This window comes from Silene latifolia, chromosome 5 (genome assembly GCF_048544455.1).
Source record: "Silene latifolia isolate original U9 population chromosome 5, ASM4854445v1, whole genome shotgun sequence".
Lineage (NCBI taxonomy): Eukaryota > Viridiplantae > Streptophyta > Magnoliopsida > Caryophyllales > Caryophyllaceae > Silene > Silene latifolia.
The window spans coordinates 46,191,048-46,205,131 of NC_133530.1; the positions used below are offsets into that span (position 1 = coordinate 46,191,048).

The 14,084-nt window shown below is 40.1% G+C and overlaps 2 non-coding genes across 2 annotated transcripts; both read left to right on the forward strand.

The window, feature by feature from the left end:
* Nucleotides 1-4,231: 4,231 nt before the first annotated feature.
* Nucleotides 4,232-4,337, forward strand: LOC141658320 (small nucleolar RNA R71). The gene has a single exon (XR_012549212.1). It is a non-coding gene; the product is annotated as a small nucleolar RNA R71 (small nucleolar RNA).
* A 9,426-nt stretch (nt 4,338-13,763) lies between these two features.
* LOC141658311 (small nucleolar RNA R71) lies at nt 13,764-13,870 on the forward strand. Its single transcript, XR_012549203.1, has one exon. It is a non-coding gene; the product is annotated as a small nucleolar RNA R71 (small nucleolar RNA).
* Nucleotides 13,871-14,084: the final 214 nt, after the last annotated feature.

Consider the following 14,084-nt stretch of genomic DNA (forward strand, 5'->3'; position numbering starts at 1 on the left):
GAGTCTTTCCCCCGACATCGATTATTGCGCGAGCAGTAAATAAAAATGGCCGTCCTTATATAATAGGAGTGTAAGAATCTTCGGGTATGTCTAAAACTACAAAGTCAACGGGAATAAAGAATTTCCCAATCTTTACAGGTATGTCCTGTAAGACACCTAGGGGTCGTGATAAAGTACGGTCGTGTAACAACCCGGATTATAAAACAAAGGAAAAACATAATATAAAGTAAATATCAGAGTACGATACTGATAAAAGGGTCAAGGTGGCGGAAACACCTGACCAATCCGGTTCGCTACTAAATCCAAAACAACTAATACATTATTCAAAGGTTCTTAAAACATCAAAACAAACTCCTAATTTATTATTAAGCTCGCTTCGCACATTCCCCAAGCAAGCATCAACCAAACAAAGAACAAACCGAACAACTGAAAAAGGGGGTCGACAATCAGTCGGGAGTAACTAGATGCTCTCCCAGTCATGTTTACAACAATTGAATATAATCAACAATCATTAACAAATGAAATGTAAAACCAGTAAACATGCGAGATCATCTATACTCATGAAAGACCCAACAAAGCTTACCATGACTTATCAATCTTAAACGAATGCAATCATGCAAACCTAGACCATATGCAACCACTAAACCATGAACACTTACAAGACTAGTAGTGACAAACGACCCACAACAAACTAAGGCACAAAGCTAGCATTGAAGCATAGCGAACATGGTAACACACAATCCACAGCAACAGAAGGCATAAAGCTAGCAACAAAGCATAGCGAATAGAGCGAACGCCCGTTAGAGCGTATAACCACTGCCTCTAACTTACCAGAGCGTATAACCACTGCCTCTAGCTGACGGAGCGTATAACCACTACCTCCATCGGTGTGGAGCGTATAACCACTGCCTCCACGGTACTATATATAGCGTATAACCACTGCCTATATGTCTAAGACCTGGCCAGACTCTCGATAAACTGAACGACACTCGGGGAACAGAGCGTATAACCCCTGCCTCTGCCCAATCCCGAACATAGACCAAATAAATCCCGCATCAACGGGTAGCTTTGGTTCATTCCTATAGCACATAACCGTAACTACCGTAATCTATTCAAACTAGCCAACAAACAAATGCACAGTATAACCGACTGTACTAACATGCATGAACAACATCACGACTCAACTCATAGGATAGTATAATTGACCATCCTACTTATCATATGAACAAGCGTAACTAAAGATATATGCAAACACAAGGACATAACACATTGAACACAATACAATATATGAAGCAAGTATAAGCAACCAATGTTATAGTAACTTCAGCTATAACATTAACATTAACCATTTAATGTTATAGTAACCCTAACCATAACATAAACTCTGGATGCGAGGTTATAGTAACCTCGACTATAACTTCAACTTATACAACTTGAAGTTATACTTACCTCAACTATAACTTTGACACGAAACTCAAAGTTATACTAGTTCCAACCATAACCTTGAGCCATAATCTCAGGGTACGTTAGTTCCAGCTATAACCTTAACTCGTACTTCAACGTTATAGTAGCTCCAGCCATAACTAGAGTAACTACCCAAAGTTGTATTAACTTTAGTTATAACTCATGAATCATCATCAAGGTTATACTAGCTTTAGCTATAACTTTGGAGAGCACCCTTGGCCGCTTATCATGCCGCCACTAGGGTTTATTCGTAAACCCTAATTACGCTCATGACACCCATAATAAACACATAACCAACATACGATATATAATTAATACATTAAAACATATACAAACATGTGAAAACATAATTAACATGATAATAAACAATCAAACATGTACTAATCATACAAAACATTCATTAAATCATATTAATTACATCAATTGGCATAAACACAATTAAAAGAAAACACCTAGTTATCTTTTTAGCAATTAATGATGCAAATTAATGAAAACCTCCAAGAAAGACACGACCATCAAATCCTTGTCTCCAACACGTGCAAACGTCCCCAAAAACCGACATTATAGAATACTCGAATCCAAATCCATGAAAGCACCATAAAAATACTCTTCCTCTTCTTTACTCAATAAAATAGGAGAACGTAGGTCTAAAGGTCCATACAAATAATTCTCATAAAATTATTTGGAGAATAATATGTTGTAGAGGTAAGAGCAATGATTGTGAAAATATAATTTATCAATAAGTTTGGAGGAAGAAAAGATATTCAACAATGAAGTCAAAGGGAGAAAAGAAGAACAAAAGAGGGAGAAAGGGAGAAGAGGCGTGCGGCAGAGAGTACGTAGGTTTTGGATTAGCAGCTTGCTTGCTAGGTTTAGGTTTTCTTTTATAAGGGATTAACAAGTGGGCTTTGGGTCCACTAGCTTATACAATGGATTATCTGATTAGAAAACGGATTGGACCATATTAAAACGCAAGGAGAGCTTATAATAGAAAAGCAATTATTAAATTAAAATAGTCAAATCATGCCCGGACATTTTAACCTTCCAAAAGTAGATTAAAATGAGAATTAATAAAATAGAGAACGGAGACGATAAATATAAATATTTCCAAAATGCATCCGTATACTTCGAAATAATTAATTTAATAAAATACTTTTATAATAAAATATATTATAAAATACGGGGTGTTACAGGTCGGCCATCTTCACAGTCATGTTGGTACAGTGAAATTTGGTCAAACCCAGTCTCTTAGCGAGAGACAATGGTAGGACACTTACGCTAGCTCCCAAGTCACATAACGCATTGTCAATCAAATGGGTCCCTATATGGCATGGAATAGAAAAGCTACCCGAGTCAGACAGTTTGGGTGGTGTCTTATTTTGAATTAGGGCAAAGCCCACTTCAGTCAAAGCCATCGTCTCGTGGTCATTAATATGCCTCTTACGCGTTAATATTTCTTTCATAAATTTCATTTAAGAGGGTACCTGGGTAAGCAATTCGGCGAATGGAACGTTGACGTGAAGGCTCTTTAAAATATCAGCAAATTTTCCTAACTGTTGTCAACCTTTCTGTTTTGCAATCGCCTCGGGAAAGGGACCGTGATGGGAATTTCCAAACCTTTATTTCTTTCTGCCAAAGTTTCAACACGATCGTCAACAATTTTACTCGATCGACCAACTTTTCCTTTCGATCGAGCACTATTTTCAGCATCTTCACTCGATCGAACACGTTCTAGCACTCGATCAAAGTCTCTATTTTCAGCTGTGCTCGATCAAGTATCAGTATCATTCGATCGAGTAGTTTCCTCAGGAAATGTCCTTGATCGACCTACAGAAATGAGTCGATCAAGTGCTTTCTTCGAATTCAGCACACTTTCGTCAAAGGGCGACTGTTCATGAGCAGCAACATTGATTTCCGGCTCTGTTTTGTCATTATCAGTCGACATTTTAGGTCCTTCATAGGAGAGACCACTCCTCAGATTAATTAAATTTACCGTCTCATGATGTTTCTTTTCAGGTTGGGACGGTAAATGACCCGGCTACCTCGAAGCTTGATTAGTGGCGAGTTGAACTATTTGAGACTCAAGTGACTTAATTGATGCATCTTTTTTTGGTCACTCTTTTGCAATTGAATAGTCAACGCTTGTATCATTGACTTCAACTCAGTCATCTCACTTATACCACTGGAGGAAGCACCTTGTTGCGGCGGTGGAAAAGATGGTGGCTTTTGAAAGCCTTGTTGAGCTTTATGAGGTGGAACATATGGTTGTTGCTGCTGCGGTGGAGGTGTAGGATTCAATACATTTTGACTAGTCCATATCAAGTTAGGATGGACCCCACTCTGATTGTTGTAATAAGAGCCCCCTTGCCTATATTGTTCAAATGCAAAAACCTGCTCCTTCTCAGCTAGACAGTCAATAGCAGTGTGACCATCATTACTATCGCACCTCTCACATGAGACGGTTTCTTGTCTAGTTAAAAAGTGAACCGTTTGTTGATCTCCAGCGTTCTGCAACTCCAATTTGTCAAACCTAGCGTTCATGGCTTCCAACTAAGCCACAACTGTACTATCAACAGAAGAAATTGTTCTAATTCCTCCTCTTGGGTTCCCATATTCAGCACAATGGGTAGCCATCACCTCGATGATCCTCTATCCCTTGTCATCATTGATATTCTTTTGGAACCGACCATTTGATGCAGCATCGAAAATAGCACGGTGATCGTCATACAACCCATTATTAAACTGGTGGCACAAAAACCACTGATCGAAACCGTGATGAGGAACGGACTGTACAAGCTTCTTAAACCGACCCCATGCCTCATATAAGTTCTCATCCGGCGTTTGCTTAAAACTTGTAATCTTTCCTCTCAGCTGATTAGTTCGTTGTGGAGGAAAGTACCTTTTAAAGAAGGCTAGGGCTAGGGTTTCCTAATTAGTAATCCCAGTTGCAACTCTATCAAGATCAGTGAGCCACTCTCGGGCTCCATCAGTCAGAGAGAAAGGAAATAAAACTTCCTTAATCTTGTCCTGCGTCACTCCCTTAGTAGCGGGAATGGTAGAACAATAATCGGTGAAGACTTCCATGTGTTTCCGCGGATCCTCACCAGCTACTCCACGGTACATATTCCTCTCGACCAAATTGATATAAGATGGCCGAATGTCAAATGTACTGCCATCCTCTGTTGCAAGGTTGAAACCTTTAGGGTGTGTTTGGATAACAAAAGTGGAGGGAAAGGGAGGGGAGGGGGAAAGAGAGAAGAGAAAGGGAGAGAAGAGAAGGGGAGAGGAGGGGGAATGGGAAGTGGATGTTTGGATACAATTTCCCTCCAAATCTTGCCAATTATGGAGAGATTTTGATTAGGCTTGGAGGAAGGAAATTGAATCCCTCCAAATCTCTCCCCCTCCATTTTCCCCCACCCTCATTTGCTATCCAAACAAGGGATTTTAAATCCCCTACTCTCCCTCCCTTTCTTTTACCTCCAAATCACTCAATCCAAACACACCCTCAGGAATGGAAGCAGCTGTAGGCTCAGAGTGACTCGCGATATTAGGCATCGTCACAAAATTGGCTACAAAAATAGAATTGTCTTCTTCGAAAGACTGGTCTTCTGCAAATAAAAAGTGTTCAAGTTCAGGCTCAAAAGTACTCAAGGCTTCCTTTTGATTCTTTCTCGGCAATCTTTGTCTATAGCGAAAAGTCCGCTCTGGTTCAGGATCAGCTGTCACTAATTCTGACCTGCTAGACCTGGGCATAAACAACACTAGAGAAAATAAATAAGAACTGTCTCAAGGAATTAAAAATTTCCTGAGACGAGGGCAAAAGAAAACAAAACAGATAAATAGGCTAATTGTCTCCCCGGCAACGGCGCCAAAATTTAATACCGTTGTTTTAGTACCAAAAATAAATACCTAGGACAACTAACAGAAGCTAGCGGAAGTAGGGTCGATCTCCACAGGGAGGCTATTATATCTATCTGCTATCTAAGTCTGTCTGGTAACAAATTGGGTTTTAAATTGATTTTTAACTACAAAAAGGATTAAAGCAAGAAAATAAGACAAAAGAGCAGTAAAAGTAAAGAGGATTAAAAATGTGATCAGATAAATAGAAGTATGCTAGGAATTCGGTTCACCATGGCAATTAATTAACTCAGTTGTAAACAATTCAGACGATCTAATGTGAGAAGGTTAAGGGAAAGGTCCTTCCGGTCCGTTATCCACCCTAGATTACAATCAACTTAACTTCCGTCCTCATTAGGGTAGTCTACTGTTCATAAAAGGTCTATTCATTCCAATCTTCCGATCCAGGATTGAATTTAACCAATTTAACGGATTCAGAAGCGTGCACTCAACTAAACGATTACAGTTATATTGTCATAAAACAGTTCTCACAATTTAATCATCTAACCTATTCAGAACATCGTCAACTCACTACCATGACTCCCCTAATCCTAACATGGAGAGAATTAACTACTCATGCTATTAATGATACTAACAATAACAACGATGAATAAACTAACAAGAGACATTATAGAAGAATAATAAAGAACAATATCGCATAAACTAATAACAATGATTAAACAGAAATTAAGAAGCAAAACAATGAAGAGAAAACAAGAAAAATTAAATTAATAGTAAAGAGTAAAAAGGATTACAAATTAATGATAAGAATCTGGCAATAAGAACACGAGTAACGTGGCAAAGGAGGAAGGAAAACAAAGTGTCTGCTTCAAGAAAATTAGGGACTGATTAAGAGTGTAAAGTATGATAAAAGATATGTTTAACCTAATGACCTCTTCCTTATATAGGGAAGAGTGTTTATTAAATAAACTAAGATAATCACGGAATAGAAAATCCCGTGTAATTAAGCAAAGTACTCGATCAAGGAATTTGAGACCTCTCGATGGAGTAATTCTTCATCAAATCCTCTCGATCGAACAATCAGCACATTCGATCGAGAGCCTCCAAATTAGCACCCTTCGATCGAGTTCAACAGGGACTCGATCGAACACCTTGAATCGTAAAAACCACTCGATCGAGTAAAAGGGCTCTCGATCGAGTACTCAACAACTGAAAACAGCTTGATCTTCATTTGGTTAGCTTCTAAGACTCCCTCATGCTTCCCGAGGCATAGCACTTCCGCTCTAAATCCTCCATCTCCATAAATGCATGCTAGGAGGAACGAATAAGGTACGATTTCACCACTTTGAGGTCCGTTCCTGTAAATGAGACGAAACAAAAACCAAAGTAACCTATTCGGGGCATTTTGCAATACAAAACTATGAAATCGACATGGAAATGCATGCAATAAGAAGCTAAAAAGACTATATAAATTGCACGTGTCAATTAGCAACCTTATACCCCTAAGTCCTTCTCGAGACAGTCACAGGGAAATAGTCCGGATTTTTGAGGATTCATTGAGCTTGTGTCATTATACCAAAGCCTATAGAGTTCAGACATGGAAATTTGAACCCACATCATTTTCCAACCCATTTGGACTCGGGTTTCATCAAACTCGAGACACCATTTCCAACCACATCAGCAGCCATAACCAATTGGCCTAAGCACCACAAAACAAACCTTCAGAGTGATGTTTCACCATTCAAACCCCTTATTACAAAACTCCACATCCCAAAGCATCCAAGCCATTTACACCAACCCCAAACACGGGATTTAACGGTACCTTGCAGGATAGAACAGGATACAACATGATACCGTAGGTGAAACCTTCGGGTGTGTACACACAAACAAACAAAAAAACCAATTTTATGCACCTCATCGAACTACGTCGGATTTGATTTCGCTCCACGTGAATACGTAGGCAGTCCTTCAAAATAAGGGATTTAATCCACCCACCATCTACCTTTTCATCTTGTCGATTTCTTACGAGCCTTAACTAAGTCCAAATCAAGCCACCTTTAACCGAGTCAGTCTTAGTATTCGATTTAGGCTAGGATGAGGATCTAGATTCAAATGAGTAATTTTCAGGCTTCAAAACGAGCTTTATCTGATGGTGTTGGCAAAGATGTTCAACTTGATATGGTCTGCATTTCGAGAAAGACTTGCTGGGGAGTTATTATACCATTCAACTTCGATTCACGTCTGTGTCAGCCATCTCAGCTAAGGTTCCTGCACATTTAGGAGTCTGTCCTAATTCGAATCAATCCGGGTCAACTTCGTATGTCAAGTACCCGAGTCATCAAGAGTCATATGTTCTCTCAAAATTCAAATCTGTCAACTTTCAAATTCAAAATTCAGGCCTCAAATTCAAATCAATTCAAATATTTCAAATTCAAATTCAAAATTCAAACCTCACTTCAAATCAAATTCAAATCAAATTCAATCTTTCAAATTCAAAATTCAGACCTCGCTTCAAATCAAATTCAAATCTTTCAAATTCAAAATTCAAACCTCACTTCAAATCAAATTCAAAATTCAAGCCTCATTTTAAATCAAATTCAAATCTTTCAACTTTCAAATTCAAAATTCAAATCCAAGTCTTTTGAATTTCGATGAGTTCAAAACAATCAACTTTTTTTCGATAATCGTGGCTTTCGAAAAATCAAAATCAAATTCAATCTTCAAATTTGCTATGTGATTTAACTATGTGAAGCATTTTTACTTTATATAGTACTGTTTTAGTTTATTACAGGTACATTTGCAGAACTGAAGCACCATTGCTAACAGGTTTGTACACCCGATAGCATCACAAACACATCAACAATCAACTGGGGGCTCTAAAACATTCCATTTTAGAAATCGTTTTCAATTAGGGGCTCTACGAACCCGATTAAACAAACTCAATCCACAAGTTTATCACAGCTAGCCGTCACCCGTAAGCAGCTCTAGTATAACTGAGCTATAGGTTACGTCCGTTGAGGCAAATGGGGCTCCATGAGCAGCTCGACATACTGAGCTATGGATCACATTTTCTGAGCAATAAGCACTAGCAGGTCAGTGAACCTTCTAGCAATATGCACCAGCAGGTCCGCGAACCTTCCAACAATAAGCACTTGCAGGTCAGCGAACCTTCCAGCAATATGCTACAGCAGGTCCGTAAACCTTCCAACAATAAGCACCGGTAGGTCCATGAACCTTCCAATAATAAGCACCAGTAGGTCAGCAAACCTTCCAGCAATAAGCACCAGTAAGTCCGTGAACATTCCAGCAATAAGCACCAGCTGGTCCGCGAACCTTCACCAGCAGGTTGATAAGACCTTCGAACGATGTGTTCCTTTTGGGATATTTCCATTCACCAGCAACCAGCACTAGCACCAGCATCAGGCTTTGTTTTCAAATAGAAGGCTCAGCCACCCCAGCACACATGAAGCAGTCGGTTTGATATTAACTGGCTAGTAGCACATTCGCAACTTTGAGGCGTCCAGAACCGTGTTTCAAGTACGATCTCTGCTTACGGCTGGCGAGCTTATGTACGCAAGTCTAATGGACTATAAACGACCCGCGGAGACTTACAATGGAATAGTTTGGTACTAGCATAAGTGATCAACCTCGCATTGTAGTGCCCTCTTTCATGCTTTGTCAACCATCAATTGTCACTCATCATGACATCATCATCATCTACCTCCATGGAACCGGAGGTTTCACCATCATTCTCTTTACTTGAACTTGAACTTTGCTCTTCTTCCTTATCATCTTGACAAGACCCGCTATCTTCCCCGCTCTCATCATCAAATTTCTCCACTCCCCTTGTATCCCTTTCTTCATCTCGAGAAGCATTAGGAAAGAACACTTTCCTATCCACCCAATCCGGCAAAGAACTCGAAGGATCAAGGGGTCCTTGCCTAGCAAGATGGTAGAGGGGTGGATATTGGGTGTAATATGCATTCACCCGGTCATTGTGAGCTTCTCTATGCATGTGTTGCATTAGTTGGGTCAAGTAGTCATTGCCCGCCGCCTTAGCACCATTAGCTTTGAATTCTTGGTAGGCAAAGGGATAAGGTGGTGTAACAATGGAGGATGAGGGTTCTTCTCTTGGTTGTTGTTTTTGTTCGATGACGGTCTCGGCTTGCTCGGAAACGGGGAGGAGGTAGTTAGTCCGGCGGGTGGAGATGCGACAAATCTTACTCGGTAAGACAATGGACTTGGCATCCTTGATGAGCCACTCATAGTTATGGTCTAAGTTATCGTGCTTGACCCATTGGAACTTGTGAATAATGTAGCTCATGTCAAGAAGGTGGCTTCCTTTAACCGATTTATAGGTGTTATCCTTGTTGAAATCCGGGTTAAAATGTCTAGCCAACCTCGTCACCAAGCCTCCATTAACAATAAAGGCCGCACCCTCTTTCCCATTCTCAATTTTCAACCCTCTTTTTATCGATAGTTGAAGAACATTATAATCGCTCTTGGGTCTCCCACCAACATTCAAGAAAGATTCAAGGTAAACAAAGTCTAATTACGTCAAGTGATTGGCTTCTTTTCTACTAATCAAAGTGTTTGCCACGAACGTGTGCCAATACCTTATACCCGGATGATGAATGTACAAGGCATGACATTCTTTGAAAGTAGTGAACTTACGACCAGAGATAGCTAGCCAAATTGGTTCGGCATCAAATTCCAATGGTTTCATTTTGAACCGGTCATGGTAGGTAAACCCAAATATATCGCCAAATACACTTTTGAGCATTGTTCTAGTCTTGTTTTCAAGACGGAATTCTTCATATTCTCGAGTCTCAATCTTATACTCCCTCAAGGAGCTAATGAACTCCAAAGTCAAGGAGGGGTAAGTCAATTCATTCATTTCAAAGAGGGTTCTTAACCCCATGGACTCGAAAAATGCCTTTGTTTGTTCAAGGACACCCAATTGTCTCAAAGCATCTTGGCATAGAAATTTTATTGCTAGAATCTTTTTCTTGGTAAGGGATTCGAATGCATTCCTATGTTTATCGGTTAAGAAAGTTATCTCCGAATAGTTCTTCAATTTTTCTACTTCCGGGATGGCATTAGTAGCTTCCTCAATAGCATGGATAGTTGAAGTAGTAGCTTGCTCCCTTTGTACCAAGACCATTGCTTTGGATGCTACAGCTTGTTGTATTTTAGACTTTGTTGGTGTTTTTGTTGCCTTGATTCCTCCCTTGGTCCTTGCCATTGCTTTCCTTCTTGTATCAACACACCTAGTAAATGCCTGAATGCTTCTTTCTTCAAGTTTCAAAAGAATGCCTAATCAATTTGGGGGTTTTTTGAAATTTCACCAACCCTAGAGAAATTGATTGAATTTGTTGAAGAAATTGAAGTTTTGAATGGTCTAGTGTTGATTAAGGAGTTATTTGTTTTTGTTTTGAGGAAGTTTGGACTTGATTTGGGTGAATTTGGATGAGAGTTTGTTGTTTTTGGATGAGGGTTTGAAGGTTGAAGTGAGGGAAATAATGGTATTTGTGTTTGAATGTAATAAAATGAAATGAAGAAGGGGGGTTTTGGTACCGTGTTTTATGGTAACACAGGTCAGGACGGGCGGATTTTGGGGTCAGTGGAGAATGAGTTTTCTGGAGACCTTTGGTGACGGGCGTCTCAGCACTAAGTAGGGCGGTTTTTCAGCTGAGTCACTCGACTTGAGATAGAGACGGGCAGATTTGTACTCCAGTGCAAATTTGAAAATATAGAACACTTTCAGTCCCCACGACTTGAGATCAGGTCGGGCGATTTGAGCATGGGCTTGCTCAACTTGAAGTCGGCTCGGGCAGATTTTTACTCCAGTGTAGATTTCATTATGCAGTCCTTTCCCAAACCCCACGAGCTCAGGTCTGCTCGTGGGTCTTCACCCCGTGTTGATTCTTCTTCTTTCAATTCTTCTTGGGTAGCATTACAAAGGCTTGGTTAGCCTAGGCATGTGCTTCCCCCACACATGATCATCAAACACTACACATTTGAAGCATATTAAAATCCCTCCCTCACTTGCTCTCATGTTGCACAAGTTAATCAACAAAGCATGTAGAATGCAATGCAAAAATGAGTAATGTACAAGTTAAAAGAAATGCAAGTTAAGGGGTTAGAATATTTACAAATGGTGGTTTACGGAGGACTCCACTAAACTCTCCTTCTTATGAGAGGTATCAAGGGGGCAAAGCCAAGGTGTTGTTGATGTTGCTCAACACCTTGTAGAAGTAGTCAAAGGCTTGTTCATTCTCATGGTAAAGATCTTGCATAGACCCTTGCACATTGTTATCTTCATTGTGGTAGTCCGAGTAAAAGTGTTGACAAGGATCCATCAAGCCTTGGTCTAGAGTCATAGCATTCCCAATGTAGGGATTAACCAATCCTTCAAATTCATTGTCCCATAGACCATAAACTTCATTTGTTTTCTCCCCTATGTAGGGTGGATCATGAGTTGATGAGATCAATTCTCCTTCCTTGTTATCATGGCCAATGAGGCCTCCATCAAAACTTGTTGTGGGTGAGCTTTGCAAGCTCTCATTCTTGTTGTGAAAAATTCCATGCTCTCCGAATAGAGCCATCTCAACATCATCAATATCTTTCTTCCAATTGGACGGTGTGTCTTTGCCCTTCTCTTTGAGATTTCCATCTTTTCCTTGTTCTTTGAATGGAGATTCCATCTTCTTCTTGTTACCCTTCCGAGTATAGTGATAAACCATAAAACATAGTTCAAACAAATTGGGAGCTCTCATAGTCTTATCAAGGTTGAAGATGATTGTTTCGTCACCTACTTCAAGGGTGAGCTCTCCATGTTTCACATCAATCATCGCTCCGGCGGTGTGTAATAAAGGTCTTCCTAAGATGATTGGAATATTGGAATCCTCCTCCATATCAACAATGATAAAGTCTACCGGTATGAAGAACTTCCCAACTCTCACGGGTACATCTTCCCATATTCCTAGTGGTTTCTTTATTGAACGATCCGCCATTTGTAAGGTCATATTGGTGCATTTGAGCTCTCCCACTCCTAAGATTTCACATACCGAGTATGGAATGACACTCACACTTGCACCTAGATCACATAATGCCTTGTTAATTGTGGTATCACCAATGGTACATGGAATGGAGAAACTCCCCGGATCTTTGAGTTTTGGAGGAGAATTCCCTTGTAGAATTGCACTTCTTACTTTGGTAAAGGCAATGGTTTCCAATTTTTGGATGGACTTCTTCTTGGTAAGGATATCTTTCATGTACTTTGCATAGGCCTAAACATGATGGATTAGCTCCGTGAATGGTATAGAAACATCTAAGTTCTTCACAATCTCCATGAACTTTCCAAGTTGCTCATCAAACTTGGGCTTAGTTTGGCGACTTGGGAAGGGAAGTCTAATCACAATAGGGTCTTTCTCGGTTTCCTTAGCCTTCTCTTAATTTCTCTTCTTTGATGAGTCATTGGTTGTTGTCTCTACCACCTTAGGATTTCTCCTTAGTGGCTCAATCACATCACTTTGCTTGTCATTCTTCTCAACGATTCCTTCTTCAATTTGCACCTTTGGTCCCTCATATCTAGTACCACTCCTCAAGTGGATAGCATTGATAGTCTCATGTCTTGTGGCAGGATTATCTTGAGGAGGTAATTGTCCCTTTTGTCTTTGGGAGCTAGAAGATGCTAATTGAGACAATTGAGTCTCCAACATTTTGGTGTGAGCAAGGATGTTGTTGATGGTGGTTTCTTTGGCTTGACTATCTCTTTGCATTTGAGCAAAGAAATCTTGTTGGCTCTTTTGCATTTTGAGGACCGCTTTTTGGACATCAAAGGCTTGGTCATTGGGTTGAGTGTAGTAAGGTCTTTGAGTAGGATTTCTCATTGGGGGTGGTGTGTATGTGGATTGAGGGTTTTGGACATTTTGGCTCTTGTATGAGAGATTTGGACGGAATTTGGTATTCTCATTATAGTAGTTGGAGTAAGGGGTGCCATTCTTGTATGCTTGGGAAGCATTTAATTGTTCATTTGTTCCCCTACATTCATTTTGATCATGTCCCAAGGTTCCGCAACTTTCACATACACCATTTGGGATTGAGGATGTACCATCATAGCATTGACATGTTGTTTGGGTGATTTGGAAGCTTCATCAAGCTTAGTCATAGCCTTCTCAAACTTCAAGTTGATGGTGTCGATGTGAGCACTTAGTTGAGCACCCAATTGTGTGATGGAATCTACCTCATGCTTTCCTCCTCTAGTGGCCTTTCGAGGCCTACTATATTGGGAATTATGAACCGCCATCTCTTCGATTTTGGCCCATGTTTGATTGTCATCAACTTTGGTGAACCTCCCATTGGATCCCATATTAAGCACATTTCGTGAGTCTTCATATAAGCCGTTCCAAAACTGTTGTACAAGGAACCACTCACTAAGTCCATGGTGTGGACAAGAACGACAAGTATCCTTAAATCTCTCACATGCTTCATATAATGATTCCTCATCCCTTTGCTTGAACCCGATGATTTGGGCTCTCAACATGTTAGTCTTCTCCGGATGATAGAACTTCTTGTAGAAGGCAAGTGCTAACTTCTTCCATGAATCAATATCAAGAGTAGCCTTGTCTAGGCTCTTCAACCATTGCTTCGCGACACCGATCAAGGAAAAAAGAAACAACACCCATCGAATTTGATATTGGGTCACTCCGGTTTGAGAGATATCATCACAATAGTCACAAAAAGTTTCCATGTGTAGA